The sequence below is a fragment of the Pinus tabuliformis genome, chromosome 5_2, assembly GCF_031772625.1.
Source record: "Pinus tabuliformis cultivar Carrire ecotype Pingquan chromosome 5_2, CPIR1, whole genome shotgun sequence".
Taxonomy (NCBI): Eukaryota; Viridiplantae; Streptophyta; class Pinopsida; order Pinales; family Pinaceae; genus Pinus; species Pinus tabuliformis.
Genome location: NC_142306.1, coordinates 1093003568 through 1093021513, shown reverse-complemented (window position 1 = coordinate 1093021513; position 17946 = coordinate 1093003568). Strand labels below are relative to the sequence as shown.

Genomic DNA, 17946 nt, shown 5'->3' with positions numbered 1-17946 from the left:
TGCGCATCGTCCTCCCCTTCCTGTCTAAAACTGTGTCTTCCTGCAATTCATTAAGATATTCAGGTAGCAAGTCATCAATAGAAGGCAATTGACTCTGCTCTTCAGGATCCTTAATTAGAGAAGGTTCAAATAATCTTAAGCAATATGTATTTACAATTGAGTAGATATGCATGTACGCTGGTAGATCAAGACGAAAAGCATTTTCACCAATCTTCTCAAGTATCCTAAAAGGTCCATACTTGAAAGGTTTTAGCTTCTTACCTTCACCTTGCATTCTGTCTTTGCAGATATACAACCAGACTTGGTCACCAACCTGAAAACTATGCTCCATCCGATGCTTGTCATGCCTCCCCTTGTATTTGGCTTGGCTCTTTTCCAGCTGTTCCTGTATTGCTTGGTGGATCTCCTGGATTTGTTCAATGAACCTAGTTGCCTTGTCCACATCATTGTGTCCATCAACTGTGGTATCTTTACCAGAGATAAATCCAAGGGAGACCTTGGTATGAAACCAAAACAGCTCTCAAAGGGAGATCTCTAGGTAGAAGAATGCTTTGCTTTGTTGTAAGCATGTTGCACATAACACAAATGTTCATCCCAAAGCTTAGGATGTTTGCTGCAATATCCTTTGAGTAACTGGATCACTGTCCTGTTAACTACTTTTGTCTAGCCATCAGTTTGTGGATGAAAAGCTGTGTTTTTCTTCAGTTTGGTGTCCATCAGTTCCCACAAACTGGACCAAAACTTTCCCACAAATCGGGTGTCTTGATCAGATATAATGGAAGTGGGTAACCCAAAATGAACCCATACACGTTCAAAGAACAGTTTTGCAGTTTGTTCAGCTGTAATCTATTTATTACAAGGTATCAAAATACACATTTTGTTGAACCTATCCAAAACAACATATAGATAATCATGACCTTTCCTAGATTTAGGCAGTCCTCCAACAAAATCCATGGAAACACTTTCCCAAGGGTGAGAAGGAACTGGTAGTGGAGTGTACAAGCCTAGTTTTCTATTGTTGGGCTTGCTTTTAGCACACATAATACATCCTCTTACATATCTAGAAACTGTCTCATTCATTTTAGGCCAATAACACAATCTTTGCAGCTATGCAACTGTTTTACTTACCCCAAAGTGACCTGATATCAGAGAAGTGTGTGCTTCTCTAATTATCTTTACTCTCTTAGTTTGTGGATGCAGAGTGATGAGCCCCTAAAATGGATAATTATTTGGGCTCATTCAACCTCCTAATTTGACTTAATCCACCATTCTCATTAGTTTAGTGCATGTTTTTGATTATATTTATGCTAATAGAGTGAATTTGGTTAGTCATTATGCCAACAAGTCTAATGGGTGCTTTGTGTAGCCTTTTTGGTCAACTTGGAGACAAAATTGAAGGTTTTAATGAGCACTTGGCAGCCAAATTCGTGGGAGAACAAGGGAGAGGATTTGTAGGAAGGTGTCCCCTTCATTTATGGGCCCTTACCTCGAATTCTCCACCATTAGCTCGGAGTTCAAAGGCCACCAAATCAATTAGCACAAGGGCAGCTAAGCAAGTCAAGTAGGACTACTGTTAACTACAAGTTTTGGGCAGCCGAGTCCCTAAATTTTAGGAGGACTGTTGGGGTTCTCAATTTGTATAAATAAGAAGGCTTAGGGCCTCATTTTGGTTAGCTAGTGGTTAGTCATTTTGTAGCTGGTAGTTAGTCATTTCATAGTCTTGTTGTAGTCATTTTGTAGTTCGATTTTTAGGCAATAGATTAGTTTTGCTGTCAGCTAATTTTCAAGTTCTCTTTGTGGACAGTTTTGATGTAACTCTTCATTTCTTGATCAATAAAGATGAATCCAACTTTGCACCAGCTCTAAATCTCTCTTAGGAGGCTGTAGCTCTTGGGGTTGGGCCCATCTCAAGTGCCCAGTACCTCCTTTGTTTACTTTCATGTGTCTTTGCTGCATTCTTAGAGTAAAATCTGCTATTTAGATTTAAAACTTATTGTGTTATTTAGGTTGCTTTTGATGATTAAAGTAGATTTTCATGTTCAGATTGATTTGGATAGATTAATAACATAAAGGATCCTTGGAAAAAGGGGCTCAAGCACCTCTGATCTTACCTCTCCCTCAGTGGGATCGTGAGTTGGGACAAAGGTGACCTTGCTGCCCACAAAAACGCTGTTTTGCTTCACCATGCAAGTATTAGTGTTGGATTCTTAGTTGTCAAACTTGATATCAGTTTTGACTGAATGCTTAGGGTTATGATTGCTTAGTTGCATAGTTAGTTCATCTGATTTGGTGCAAATAAACTTCTGTGCCATTTCTTTTGCTATTATCTAGGTCAGATTAGGTCAAGGTAATTAGGTTCTTGATTTTCCAAGTCTTCATTTGTTAAACTCGAAAAATAACTTGCAGAGCACCTGTTATCCTTCTCTATCTACCCATAATCCATCAAATAATCTGCTCCAACCCTTAGTCCATGATTCGTACCCTTCATTTGCCATACTTTCCCCACCTTGCCCTAATTCCTACATTCTTGTGCATCATCGCTTCCTCCATCCTTGAACAAATCTAATCGCTCCTTAGCCTCATCCACCAAGTCCTAGACCTCTTCACAACCCTATTTCACCTCCATACTCATTCCTCCATCTTTATCCCTCCATCCATGCTCCAAAATCCCATTTCGAAACATCCTGTAGAAGAATTACAGAACATCCTGTAGAAATCCTGAACATCCTGTAGAACCCCTGCAAACTTCCTGTAGAAGCTCATAAACACGGTTTCTTGGCAGCCAAACTTTGTGAGACTCTCTGGAAGGGTGTTAGGGACCCCTTAGACCCTCTCTGAACCTTCCCAACATTTCCCAAGCATTTCTCCTCCTTGATCCACCTCTGCACAGTAAAAAATAGTTAAAAGCACATGCATGATAATTCCAACAACTTAATCAAAAAATACAAAAAGATGTTTTCTTCAGGTAGAGGTAGTCTAGACACATGTATTTTACCTTCATAGAAGTAATGGCATCTCTTTCAGTAGTTTGCATGCTCTCCTTTGCGTCAGTAGGACTAGCTGGTAGAATTAGGGTTTGCTAGGGTTTGCGTTTCTTTTTGGCTTTCAGTTTCTTTTTGCAATTAGATTAGCTTCCTTCGAGTTAGCTTTCATCCATCAATTAAAAAGCTTCTTCTAAGAGCTCATAGAAGTTGGCTTAAGCTCCTAGCGGACTTGTGCCAGCTGACCAAGTGACAGCTGCGGCAAGAGCTAGTACTTGTGCATACAGCACCGTCGCTTCCAAGTTTGTTACGAACTACCGGGTTGATAAAATTAAAGAAGGGAGTTCCAAGAGTTGTAGCATTATTGCTACAATACTGGGGCTCACCATCTTTTTGGCGCCGTTGCCGGGGAAGCGTCAGAGTATTGGTGATTGTCGCTTTTCTTCTATTTTCCACTACAATCTTCTGCTAAGTAGTTTATTTCATTTCCATTATGCAATTTCGTTTTTGCAAAAGTAGATTAGTATTTCCCGCTTTCATAGATTAGCATTTCAATTCCGCAATTTTATTTCTGCAAGCGTAGATTAGCATTTCAATTCCGCAAGCGTAGACTAGCATTTCATTCTTGCAATTTCATTTGAGCAAAATAGATTAGTCCTTTCCTGCTTTCGTTTCAATTCCGCATTTTCATTTTAGCAAGATAGTTAGTTGCAGTTCAATCTATTTCAGTTTTGCAGGTAGAAGTAGAAAAAAGCAAAAATCAACCAAAAATATTTCCTTTCATGCCTGGTAGGAGTAGAGATAAGTTAGAAAAATATTTTCACAACACCCCCCTTTGCTTCACACAGCCAACCTTCTCTCTTCTTCGATAGCTGTGACTAAGAAGAACCCCTGGGTGGACATCAAGACATATCTGAAGAACCTCTAGGGGAGAAGAAGAAGAAAACATTCCTCTGGAGCAAATGGCTACAAGCAGAAATGTTGGGAGCAGTACCTTATCCAAAAATGAATTTTCAAATCAGATCGAAGATTTCAAGAGTGATATGAGGCAGTTTCTTGCCATGCAACTGGATACCTTGCGGATCCAAAAGAAGCAAGAAGAAGCCAAGAGGGCTTTGGCCATTTTTTGTCCTAGGTGCACTAGAAAGCATCCTAGGAACGAATGTCCAATGCACTCTCTAGAAGTGTGTTTCGTCTGTGAAGAATACCATCCTACGAATCAGTGCCCTTCCTTGCCTGGACTCAAAGCTGCATACCAGAGAGCCAAAGGAGCCAATGAATCACTCTGTTATATGAACCAAAGGAGGCCACATGGACCCATACCCTACTAGCAGGGAATGCAAGGTACATCCCAGACCTATTATGACCCCTATCAAACCACTTCCATACCCTCTTGGGGTCCCCCTGCTCACCCTTCATGGTTCACACCTCCTCCTTGTTCCTTCACAGATCCATATTACGCCCAACCAACTGCTCATTCATTTCACCCTTATGCTCAGCCACAGCCTCAGTGGAATGCACCTCATCAGGAGTGGACGCCCCAATACAACACTCCTCCCACTTCTTTCCCTCCACCACCTGCTCATCCACAACCATCACCTCCTGCTCCACCAAGGCAACCCCAAATGCCTGCTCAACCACAACCCCATCCACATCCATCTCAATTACACACCTCCACTCAACTACCCATACCACCATTTCCAAAACCATACAATGGAGCAGCACAACCCAATTGCAAAGTTGAGGCACAACATATCCAAATGACTCCTCTTGAGCTCAATGATCTTCACCATAGCCCAGGAAAAGCATTGCAAAAAAGAGATCATCTTGAAAGCATTGAAGGATCACATCCAACAAAAGAAGATTCAAAAGAGGAGATCAAAGAACCATGGGTTGCACTTGATGAAGAGAAGAGATCAGAATCAGAGATCGAGAAAGCCTCCTCATGGTTACCATCAAATCTTCCATGTATTCAAGAGAAAGATCAGCAAAAAGAGGAAGAGGAGAAAGTCATGTTAGAAGGTGACATGAAACATGATCCAGATCAGCAAAAGAACCAAGGATATCAAAGCTATATTGAGATATGGTTTCAGACGGTCACTAAGTTGCAGCGGTACTCTCTTCCTCAGCTATGTTTGATCCCTTCAAGGTCAGATCATTTGGTCTATGAGATCTGGATACCTATCAAAGCATGCATTTCAAGCCTTCACATCATTTTTTCTCTAATATCGATGTGCACATGGCTCCATTGGAAGTATTCTTATACTTGAAAATGATTTTGTTTTTCAAGTAGGGTAGGGTAGAGAAAAAAAAAAGAAAAAAGAGAAAAAATGAAAATAAGAAGAAAAAAATAAAAATCTAAGGTGAAAACCTCCTCGGAGGCGCCTTAGATTGGCTCATTGATTGAAAACCTCCATGAGGTGGTCAATGGGTTGGGAAAAAAGAGAAAAGAGAATAAGATCTCTGGGTGAAAACCTCCCTTGGAGGCGCCCAGGGTAGGCAATTAGGGTGAAAACCTCCATGAGGCGCCCTAGTTGTTTTTCAAAAAAAAAAAAAAAAAGAAGAGAAAAAGAAAAAGAAAAAAAAATCTAATCTCCATTGAATAATTTCATGTTGCAGCAATGACATTGCAGGTCAGGAGGATCACTCAAAACAAAGACAAAGGAGTTTTTGGGCCTTCTAGAGGAAGTTCTATATTTCTACAGGAAACATCCTGTAGAACCTTCAAGCGAGCCAGATTCGATTTTGGAAGGGGATTTAAAGCTTGGAATCTATTGGTTATGCCTGGAAGAATCCATGTTTCCATCCCTCACCCCTTTTCCATCATTTTTTTCATGTCATTGTGCTTCTTTCCTCAAAACTGTGTTTTCTACAGGAAGTTCCTGTAGGAGCTACAAGCAGTTAAAAATGGATTGAAAAAAGTGGTTTGGTGAACATGGTAGCTTCCTCAAGGGTTCATAAGTCCTCATGCAATCTTCCAACTCCTCCTCCATCATCTCCATACCTGCATCACAGCCCAAATTCATTTTTCATACCATGCAACAAAAATGCAAAATGCCTTGAAGCAAAAATACCTAGAACAAAATTTGTTTTTGCCATAACTTGAAAACCATGCATCCATTTGAAAAACCGTTTTATGGGGAATTGTACAAGGGTGATGGCAACATGCCTGAGCAGTTTCAGGCCATTCCGGTGCACGGTTTCCAAGAAATCAGCCTCCATCACCATCATCCATTTTTGCATTTTCTCCATATCCGTGCATCCGTTTCAAAACCTGTTTCATGGGGATATGCATATGAGTGATGGTAACCTACCCAAGCAGTTTTAGCCGATTCCGATGCACGGTTTCCGAGAAATCGATCTCTGAAATCTTCATCCATTTTCCAATTTTCTCGAAATCCGTGCATCCATTGATCACGATTTTGCTATGGGAGATGCATACTGATGATAGGAACGTGCTCAGCAAGTTTCAGATCGATCCGGTTTACCGTTTGGGAGCAATGGCGAAAACAAGTTCTGATCTTGTGAAAATTCAACAGCAGCAGCTTGAACGTGCAGATTTGAACGTGGAAACAAATGCCTGGAGCTTAGATCTGGACAGAGGACACCTGCACAAGGAAAACAACCAAAAATTAGCAGCCAAGCCACATGCAATAAAAAAAACCAATGCATGCAGCAAATGACAGGCCATAGCATTCATTCGACTTCAGGTACGTGACTAAAACTTGTTCCTCTGTTGCATGAATCTAATTGAAGAAATGCTTAAACAAATGGAATGGTGGAATTAAGGCACGAATATGGCAACATTGAGCCGATAGTTCCTTTTCCAATTCTCTAGAAATCAGCCAGGAATCATGCAGCGTACGTGTTAGTCAACTTACGTGAAGATTAAAAATAAAAATAAAAACAGACAATGGTAGAGGTTTTAACTCCAGTGCAACTGATTAACAAGAAGAGGACATGCAGCTCATCACAGCACTACGTCTGCATGTGTCCACGTACACTTGGCCACTTCACTCTCTCACGCAAATCACGCAGCAATTAAAGGCGGCTCAGCTAAAACTTATGAATTGTTGTTCATCTGCACTTTCCACATCCTCAACTGAAGTGTGCACAATCGGTTAATTGGTTCTCTATCATCAACTCATTGATGGTTGTTTTATTTCTCTCCGAAATGGTTGCAATGATCATGATGCAAACATTGAACCGTGGAAGTTTAATGACAGCTATGCTGCTATTATGGGTGTTTATGGGTTTCTTTGCAGGGTATGCATTGTCACGTCTATATCAGATGTTCAAGGGCACATAACAGAGGAGGAACACGCTGAAGACAACATTCTTGTTTCCAGGCATTTCCTTTTGCATTTTCTTTATTCTCAGTGCACTGCTATGGGGAAAAAAATCAGCTGGTGTAGTTCCTTTCGAGACTATGTTTGCCTCGGTCCTTTTATGGTTTTGAATTTCTGTGCCATTGCTCTTTGTGGGCAGTTACTTTGGCTACAAGGAACCTACAATTGAAGATCCAGCGAAGACCAATCAAATCCCCAGGCAGATTCCAGAGCAAGCTTGGTATATGCAGCCCATTTTCTCAATACCAATTGGAGGCATTTTGCCTTTTGGAGCTATATCCATTGGACTGTTCTTCAGATTAACTTCAATATGGCTGCATCAGTTCTACTGTATATTTGGGTTCCTGTTCATTGTCTTTGTGATCCTCATTGTTACATGTGCAGAGATCACCATTGTCTTGTGCCACTTTGAATTGTGCAGTGAAGATTACAACTGGTGGTGGACATCTTATTTGACTGTTTCTATGCATGCCTTTGGTTTGTGCGGACAATATACTTATCAGTGAAGATTGACTGAGGCTCTGCACTCTATCTGTGGGAGCTTAATTCCCTTTTGACAGTCGAGTTTGGGCAGCAAAAGCATTATAACCAGGGAATTGGTATAGCAATATATATGTCTTTGATAGAAATCTGTCCTTTTTTTTATGTGCCCACCTAATACATTTTGTCCTCTGCATCAGTGATAAAAGCACCATTCTGATTTAAACTATGGATGTATTCCTACCATTCTGTTCCCCAACTACTTGTTAGCCCCAAATCCTTTGCAGTTTGCCATACTCATGTACCCAGATTGATGTTTAGACTGACACACCTGAGAAATCCTATCCTGAGGATCAAAAGAGGAAGACATAAAACAACAGTCCCTTTCTGCTCGAACCATTGAAACAGGGCACTCTCACCAAACCAGACCAACCAGCTTACATCCTTTGTGGAGCAAGTTGAGTGTGGCACAAAATTGAAGAAAGGAAACACGCGGAGGCAAGAGAGAAAGGCAGTGGTAAGAAGACCTAGGATAGGCCATCACAGGAAAAGCCACAAGAACAACAAAAGGAAAAGCAAGAAAAAGGGCCAAATTGTTGAGGCCAAAACTGTGGGAGGAATGAAGGCACAAACACCAAGGGAGAAATGGTTTCAAACACGGGCAGAGAGGACTAAAAATGTCAAAACAAGTAGGGACACACCCAAGGCAACCACAGCACAGGTCAAGGAGAAGGCATCTTCAGTCAAGCAGGCAAAAACATTGAAGACTGTTTCTACAGGAAGCCAGAACTCAGCTACAGGACTTTCTACAGGAAGTTTGGAAAAAGGGCAGCAAAAGGAGAAATCGGCCGAGATTTTAGCTAAGGAGGCAGCACCTGTGTTGGCCACCCTAAGCACATCCATCCCCTCCATGAACACTCATTCTTTTCAGGGTTCGGACACAATTTAGTCATGGTTCAACTTTCTACAGGAAGTTCTGTATTTTTACTAGAAACATCCTGTAGAAGCCTTTGGGTAGGCTAGAATCAATTATGGAGAGGGATTTGAAGCTTGAAGACTATTGAGGAGACATGCAACCACTCTTTTCTTCCATCCTCCACTGGTTTCATCTCCTTTCGCCACCATTGCTGCCATCAGATTGAATATACTTGCACACTCATACCAAGGCTGAGAATTCACTAGGAAAAGGAACAGGCAGTGGGAAGAAGCAAAGAAGCATGGTTTCATGACAGAAAAGAGGACATCACTTCAGAAGCTTGGCATGACAAGGAGGCCACCAGGGCCATCAAAGATGAGGAGAGAGATTGGTTGCTCAGAGGATGAGCAACACTTTCAGTAGGGGGGTGATGATGAGCCCCAAAAATGGATAATTATTTGGGCTCATTCAACCTCCTAATTTGACTTAATCCACCATTCTCATTAGTTTATTGCATGTTTTTTATTATATTTATGCTAATAGAGTGAATTTGGTTAGTCATTATGCCAACAAGTCTAATGGGTGCTTTGTGTAGCCTTTTTGGTCAACTTGGAGACAAAATTGAAGGTTTTAATGAGCACTTGGCAGCCAAATTCGTGGGAGAACAAGGGAGAGGATTTGTAGGAAGGTGTCCCCTTCATTTATGGGCCCTTACCTCGAATTCTCCACCATCATCTCAGAGTTCAAAGGCCACCAAATCAATTAGCACAAGGGCAGCCAAGCAAGTCAAGTAGGACTGTTGTTAACTACAAGTTTTGGGCAGCCGAGTCCCTAAATTTTAGGAGGACTGTTGGGGTCCTCAATTTGTATAAATAAGAAGGCTTAGGGCCTCATTTTGGTTAACTAGTGGTTAGTCATTTTGTAGCTGGTAGTTAGTCATTTCATAGCCTTGTTGTAGTCATTTTGTAGTTCGATTTTTAGGCAATAGATTAGTTTTGTTGTCAGCTCATTTTCAAGTTCTCTTTGTGGACAGTTTTGATGTAACTCTTCATTTCTTGATCAATAAAGATGAATCCAGCTTTGCACCAGCTCTAAATCTCTCTTAGGAGGCTGTAGCTCTTGGGGTTGGGCCCATCTGAAGCGCCCAGTACCTCCTTTGTTTACTTTCATGTGTCTTTGCTGCATTCTTAGAGTAAAATCTGCTATTTAGATTTAAAACTTATTGTGTTATTTAGGTTGCTTTTGATGATTAAAGTAGATTTTCATGTTCAGATTGATTTGGATAGATTAATAACATAAAGGATCCTTGGAAAAAGGGGCTCAAGCACCTCTGATCTTACCTCTCCCTCAGTGGGATCGTGAGTTGGGACAAAGGTGACCTTGCTGCCCACAAAAACACTGTTTTGCTTCACCATGCAAGTATTAGTGTTGGATTCTTAGTTGTCAAACTTGATATCAGTTTTGACTGAATGCTTAGGGTTATGATTGCTTAGTTGCATAGTTAGTTCATCTATTTTGGTGCAAATAAACTTCTTTGCCATTTCTTTTGCTATTATCTAGGTCAGATTAGGTCAAGGTAATTAGGTTCTTGATTTTCCAAGTCTTCATTTGTTAAACTCGAAAAATAACTTGCAGAGCACCTGTTATCCTTCTTTATCTACCCATAATCCATCAGATAATCTGCTCCAACCCTCAGTCCATGATTCGTACCCTTCATTTGCCATACTTTCCCCACCTTGCCCTAATTCCTACATTCTTGTGCATCATCGCTTCCTCCATCCTTGAACAAATCCAATCGCTCCTTAGCCTCATCCACCAAGTCCTAGAACTCTTCACACCCCTATTTCACCTCCATACTCATTCCTCCATCTTTATCCCTCCATCCATGCTCCAAAATCCCATTTCGAAACATCCTGTAGAAGAATTACAAAACATCCTGTAGAAATCTTGAACATCCTGTAGAACCCCTGCAGACTTCCTGTAGAAGCTCATAAACACGGTTTCTTGGCAGCCAAACTTTGTGAGACTCTCTGGAAGGGTGTTAGGGACCCCTTAGACCCTCTCTGAACCTTCCCAACATTTCCCAAGCATTTCTCCACCTTGATCCACCTCTGCACAGTAAAAAATAGTTAAAAGCACATGCATGATAATTCCAACAACTTAATCAAAAGATACAAAAAGATGTTTTCTTCAGGTAGAGGTAGTCTAGACACATGTATTTTACCTTCATAGAAGTAATGGCATCTCTTTCAGTAGTTTGCATGCTCTCCTTTGCGTCAGTAGGACTAGCTGGTAGAATTAGGGTTTGCTAGGGTTTGTGTTTCTTTTTGGCTTTCAGTTTCTTTTTGCAATTAGATTAGCTTCCTTTGAGTTAGCTTTCATCCATCAATTAAAAAGCTTCTTCTAAGAGCTCATAGAAGTTGGCTTAAGCTCCTAGTGGACTTGTGCCAGCTGACCAAGTGACAGCTGCGGCAAGAGCTAGTACTTGTGCATACAGCACCGTCGCTTCCAAGTTTGTTACGAACTACCGGGTTGATAAAAATAAAGAAGGGAGTTCCAGGAGTTGTAGCATTATTGCTACAATACTAGGGCTCACCACAGAGTTTCCCACAATGGTATAAGAGTCGGTCCTTCACATGATAATCCAATTCTTCTACTCGTTTTCCTTGACTCAAAGTTGCATATACATCTTTAAAGTCTATGTCTTGAGCATATTGTTCAATGTAGCTTTCATGTAGCACATAATTATGCTTAAGTATGGTAGATGCATTTATAATTGGTCTAGATAACATGTCTACAACTTTATTATGTATGTCCTTTTTATATCCGATGACTAGATGAAACTGTTGTAGAAAACCCATCCATCTGTAGTGTCTTGATTGTTGCAACTTAGTTTGGAAGTGTAGATATTGAAGTGGTTGATGATTAGTATGTATTACTATCTCTTTGCCCATTAAGTAATGTTTCCACTTTTTCACACTCTGAACTAATGCATACAATTCTTTATCATATGTAGGATAGTTAACTACCGCAGAATTAAAAGTCTCAGAATGATAACATATGGGTTTACCGTGTTGTGTCAACACTGCTCCCATGGCATAGTCACTGGCATCTGTTTGGATCTCAAATGGTCTTTGCAGATCAAGCAGTGCTAGTACAGGTGTTGTACTAATCTTTTCTTTCAAGGTGTCGAAGGCTTTCTACTGTTTGCCTCCCCATTAAAACACCTTGTTCAATCCTGTTAAAGCATGTAAGGGAGCTGCAATTGAGGAAAAGTTAGAAATGAAATTTCTCCAATATTGTGTTGCTCCTAAGAAGCTTCTAACTTCTATAGCAGATTTGGGTTTAGGCCAGTTCACAATGACTACCACTTTAGAGGGATCTATTTTCAATTCACCACCCCCTACTATATGACCCAAATAATTTAGGGATGTTTCTCTGAATTCACATTTTGAGAGTTTAACATGAAGTTGTTCTCTTTTCAAAACATTTAATTTATGCTTAACATGCTTTAAGTGTTCTTCCCACGTTTTACTAAAATCAAAATGTCATCTAGATACATAATAACAAAATCATCAAGAAAAGGTCTGAGTACATCATTCATTAATTTCATGAAAGTAGTAGGAGCATTAGTTAAGCCAAAAGGCATAACCAGCCACTCATACAATCCCTGCTTTGTCTTGAAAGCAGTCTTCCATGCATCTTGTTCTGCAACCCTGACCTGATGGTATCCACTGTGCAAGTCTAGCTTGGTGAAATAAACAACTTCTTTCTATTGATCTGAATGATCATCTATGCGAGGAAGGGAATAACTGTTAGGTCTCTATAATACTAGTGATGTCCCCATTAATATTGTAGTTGTATCCCTTATTAATATTGTTGTGCCCCTATTGCCCCCATATTGTTATCACTGTGCCCCATATAATCCCTCTATTGTTATTTTTGTGCCCTTATATTATTATTGTTAGGTCAGCTTGGTTATATTGTGACCCCTTAGACTCCTATATATAGAAAAGAGGTTTTGTCATTTGAATCATCCAAGAATTGTTCGTTTATGTAATGTAAAGGAGGTTTCCCCCTCGAAGAGGCTGAATTCTAAGGCGTTGGTCTATCTTTTTTATCTTTTTGTGAGCTGGTTTCATAACATTTGGTATCAGAGCTTTGGATTCTAGTGTTTCTCTGCTCCAAAGAGGCCATCGTGGAATTTTCGCTAAATTTTTTTTTTCTGCGATGTTTCAGAAGCGAAAAAAAAAAAACCCATTTGAGATGAAATTGCACTGAACCTCGGGTCCGAATTTCAGAGCTTTTCGAACTATATTTGCAGAGATATGATCTGAGGAAGTTGGTCTTTTTGAAAACTCTTGAATTACATTCCAAACAGGTGACCTGGGGAAAATCGTCATAACTTTCTCTCTAAGCATCGGATTGAAATTTTGTAAGAAGGTACAGAAAGAGGACGGATTGTAGTTTCTTATATATATTTTTTAGAGCCATAGGTCAAAACCGTGACACGTGGCACTTCATACAAGTTCGCTCTTCTGGAAAGGTCTATAATTAGGTCATATTGAGAGATTGTGCATAACTCTTCCTTCGAAAATCCAATTTGGATCAGACTGGTGGCATTGGAAGAGGACGTAGAGGGCTACTACAGGTCGCAATTTCAAAACTGGATGATCCGAAATTACAGAGATACATCAGATTCAATATCAAGCTCCTACAAAGTGAAAAAAGGTGTGTAGTTTCTTTTAAATTCTTGCATAAGCTTGGTTTGAAAAATTAGTTTGAAGGAATTCAAAGGGCATAGTAAAGCATTATTATCGGTAATTGATGCCCCGAGGAAAGAAAATGAAAACACCTAGTAAGCAACCTGAAAGCTCTAGCACGACTCATGAAGAAGAGGAAGAAATGCAACATAATATATCAAAATTACGAGACCAAGTGCAACAAGTGTCACTTGCACATAAAGTAACATAATCTAAGATGGATGGTTTAAAGAAAGATGTAGAAGCTAAGATGGATGGTTTAAAGAAAGGTGTAGAAGCTAAGATGGATTGTTTAAAGAAAGGCGTAGAAGCTAAGATGGATGGCATGGAAGCTAAGATGAATGACATGGACGCTAAAATAGATGGCATGGATGATAAGATGGAAGAATTGAAGATAAATATGAATAAGTTGCTACAAGAAATGGTCACTAATGGTGAAAGGGTAGTAAAGGAAACTCGTGATGAAAAAAAAAGAAATGTTAATCATGATTCCATAGACTCTAATGTTGGATCGAAGACCCACCATATTCCAAAAATCGATATGAGGAAGTTTGATGGCAAGGATCCCGCAACATGGATATTACAGATGGAGCAATTTTTCGATCTCAATAATGTGCAAAACACACAAAAGGTACGTATTGCAACTTTATATTTGGAACCAAATCAGTTTGTATGGTATCAATGGCTTTGCTCTCGTAAATAAATTATCACTTGGGCAATTTTTACAGAAGAATTGACAACACATTATGAGGATACAAAAAGCAACACTTTTTTAGCCAATTGATAAGTCTCAAACAAAAGGGTTCAATAATGGAGCACATTGAGGAGTTCCAAAAATTGAACATAAGGGTAAAAAATATTCCAGAGGAGCATAGGATTGATGTGTTCATAGGGAATTTAAAGGATAATATCCAACATGATGCTCGCCTTTGGGAACTTGATTCATTAGAGAAGGCATTCAGGTTAGCAAGGAAAATGGAAAGCAAAATTATGGCAACCAGGAAGCATACCACTCACAACTATAAAGATGGAAGTGTTGTTGCCCCTAGCCTTCCACAACCTATAAGGTTGACACCACAACAATTGGAAGAAAAAAGAGCAAAAGGGCTTTGTTACAGTTGTGATAGCAAATACACTAAAGGTCATGAGTGTGCTGAGAAGAAATTATTCTACATAGATTGTGAAGAGGAAGAAGAAAAAGAGCAAGAAAGGTGAAAACAAGAGGATATACTCTAGGAACAAAGCCTAGATAAAAAAGAAATGAATCCGACCATATCTTGTAATGCATTGGCTAGAATTACCACTCCCCAAACCATCAAGATAGAAGTGTTGGCATTATGATTCAAGTGTTGTCCTTGATGGCAACTCACTCAGAGGCTGGTACAGGTGCTCAGAGGTTGGTACAGGTGGTACAGGTGATGGCAACTTAATCAGAGGACAGATCTGAGTATAGCAGGCCAAGACAATTCATACACGCAGGTTCGTTAAGCCCAAGTCGCGTGTACACGCAGGTTGGCTTCAGTAAAAGCGCGTGTATGTGAAAACGTACCTTTGGTCCATGGCGGTTAGTCCTTGGAAGTTGTGCCTTTGGTTTTGGACCATGGCATCTCGACGGACGTGTTGATCCCTAGTTTTGAAGTTGATATGGTTTTGGCTCTTGGTATTGTAAAGGGCCTAAGGCTATATAAGGAGAAGATCATTAGGCAAATGAAGGTAAGCAAGGTGCAAGAGTGTGTGAGTGATGAAGATCTGAGGAAGTGTGAGATCCAAGTGCTGGTTATGGGTTGGTGATCTGAATCAAGGTTTCACTCATGTGGAGGATGATGAATGATGGAACGAGATCTCAAGGCTTGGAATGATTATCTTCATATGGTTTGCCTGTGGATAGATCAGATCTACTGACGCATGTTTATTATTATGATCTGGGTATGTTTTGATGTCTGATATAGCTGCAGAGTTATAAGTTAGAATTTGCAGATCTGTACGCGGGTTGGCTTTGGTAAAAGAGCGTATACACGCAGGTTGGGTTCATCCAAGTAGCGTATACAATGTGAAGTATGATATTTGAAGATGAAGTTGGATCTGGTTGTTGTTATGTTGTCTGGTTGTTGTTGACAGGGTTACAGTGATTCAGAATTAGGTGTTTCAGTGATTGATGATGCAGGTTGTTCTACAATGATGATTGTTTCATGGATCCAGTATGAAAATGTATGAAACTTGGTCCCGGGAAGATCGTAGGCCGGCACCTACGTACTGGTAAACATATCAGCCAGTACAAGAGCCAAGGGGGTTGTAGCTCCCTTCCAGGAGCAGCTGGAAAACGAGTGAAGGTTGTAGCCTTCTGTAGGGTTGGTACCTACGTATTAGTAAATGGATCGGCTAGTACAAGAGCTATGAGGGTTGTAGCCCTCTGCAGGTTGCAGCCTGCGTGCTGGTAAATGACTGCACCAGTGCATTGTAAAAGAAGTTTCTTATTAAAGAAGAAAGAGACGAATTGCAGCAGGTGGTTTTCACCCACATTGGGTTTCCACCTTATATCATGGTGTTCATGTGTGTGGCTCTTGTGTGATGTTCTGTTCTGTTATTCTGCACCTGTTTACTGTTAATATGCTTAATAATGATCTGATGCATTTACTGAAGATTAAGCTAACTGAATTATAAGATCGCTGGATATACGCGAGTTTCATTAGACACAGTAGCGTGTACACGCGGGTTCACTTAATTGAAGTAGCGTATATGTTTCTGAGCATGAAATTGAAAAAGTTTGATTGATCTGATAATACTGATTCACCCCCCCTCTCAGTATTATTTTCAACAATTGGTATCAGAGCAGGTCCTTCAGAGAAGCTTGATCGCTTGAAGGAGATTCGTAATGGGGAAGAAAGCACGTCAGAAGAAGAAGACAGCTCAAAGGAACAATGACAACCTGCCGTTGAGTGGAAGTAAGAATTCAGATCCTGAATCACCTCAGAATGAAGATGGACAAACAAATGAAGCATCAGATCAAACCATAGATCAGCAAGATCTACCTAGCAAAAAGGAGAATGCCCTCAAAGAAGAAATCATCAAATTAGAAGATCTGTTGGAATGTGCCTCCAGAACTCGACAAATGCTGCTAGCACTGAATAAAGAGCAAGAAAACGAGATCCTCAAACTAAGGCATCAGTTGGATGAAGGAAGGAAAGCTGAAGAGACCTTGAAGAAGCAATGTCTAGACAAAGAAGAGCAACATCAAGTTGAGGTAAATATCTTGAAAAGTAAATTAGAAGAAAAGGATAAACTATTACGATTTCAAGATAGTACTAAGATCTTGGATGATATTCTTAGTAATCAAAGGTCCCCTGCTATCAAAACTGGTCTTGGTTTTCATAAGTCTATTGAAGGTGAATCTGGTTCACAAAGTAAGACAAGAATCTCTCATGCAAAATCTGAAAGGCTCTACAAGGAGATGAAAGGTCAACCTCATCAACAATCAAGGAAAGAGACTCCTCAAAGAAAATCTTTTACTCCTCCCATGAATAATGTTGAATGTTATGTATGTCATAATCTTGGACATGTTGCAGCCATATGTAGAAAAAGAAGGTTTCAAGACCATCATGCAGAAAGATCATCACATTCAAGGTACTTTAATGGATATTGCTTTTCTTGCAATATGTTTGGTCACAAAGCTGCTGATTGCTATAGGAGGAATATGAAACATGTAAGATGCTATGCATGTAACAAGTTTGGACATAGAGCAAAGGATTGCAGGAACAAAGCTCATGATAAGAAGAAATCATCAACATGCTTGAAGATATGGAAGAAGAAGGAAGTTCAGCCAGAAAGATGTGGCACAGCACAGGGTACTCAGCACAGCACAGACATAACAGACTCAGGGGGAGCTGAAGGCATAGAACTTCAGTGTTCTAATTCTAATACGCAAGTTTCATGAAGCAAATCCGCGTATATACGCGAGTTTCACACTACAAAGTCGCGTATATGTCAGTTTGTGAAAAAGCAGTGGGGACAGACTCAGAAAAGGGGTCTGATATGATCCAGTCCAGTATATGTTCTATTGGTTAACAGTTACAGTCTGCTGAGGATGTCTGGAAATGTCTTGATACTTATGGCACAAGCTCAGGGGGAGCATATACTTCAAATAATGCATTGTTGGCATTATGGTTAGAAGCTGTTGATAAAGTCTATGATACATCTTGCTGTTTGATCAAAGGAATGGTATTGCAGGCTGATGCTTATGGTACAGATCGTGATGCTGCTGGTGGCCTTCATAAGTCCTGGTCTAGATATTTCATCTCTATGTCATGTATCTCTTTTATGATGTCAAGGTCATGTAACGGCCTATGTTGGTTTCCCCACTATGCCTGGGATGAATGATGTAATGTTCATGTCTTATCATGAGTAAACTCTTAATGTATCTCCACATGGTTAGGTAGATGAGTCAATATTGGTATATCCCC

At 40.1% G+C, this 17946-nt stretch overlaps 1 pseudogene; it reads left to right on the top strand.

The window, feature by feature from the left end:
- Positions 1-7155: 7155 nt before the first annotated feature.
- LOC149163051 (transmembrane 9 superfamily member 7-like) overlaps positions 7156-17946 on the top strand; it is a 50341-nt pseudogene continuing 39550 nt past the window's right edge.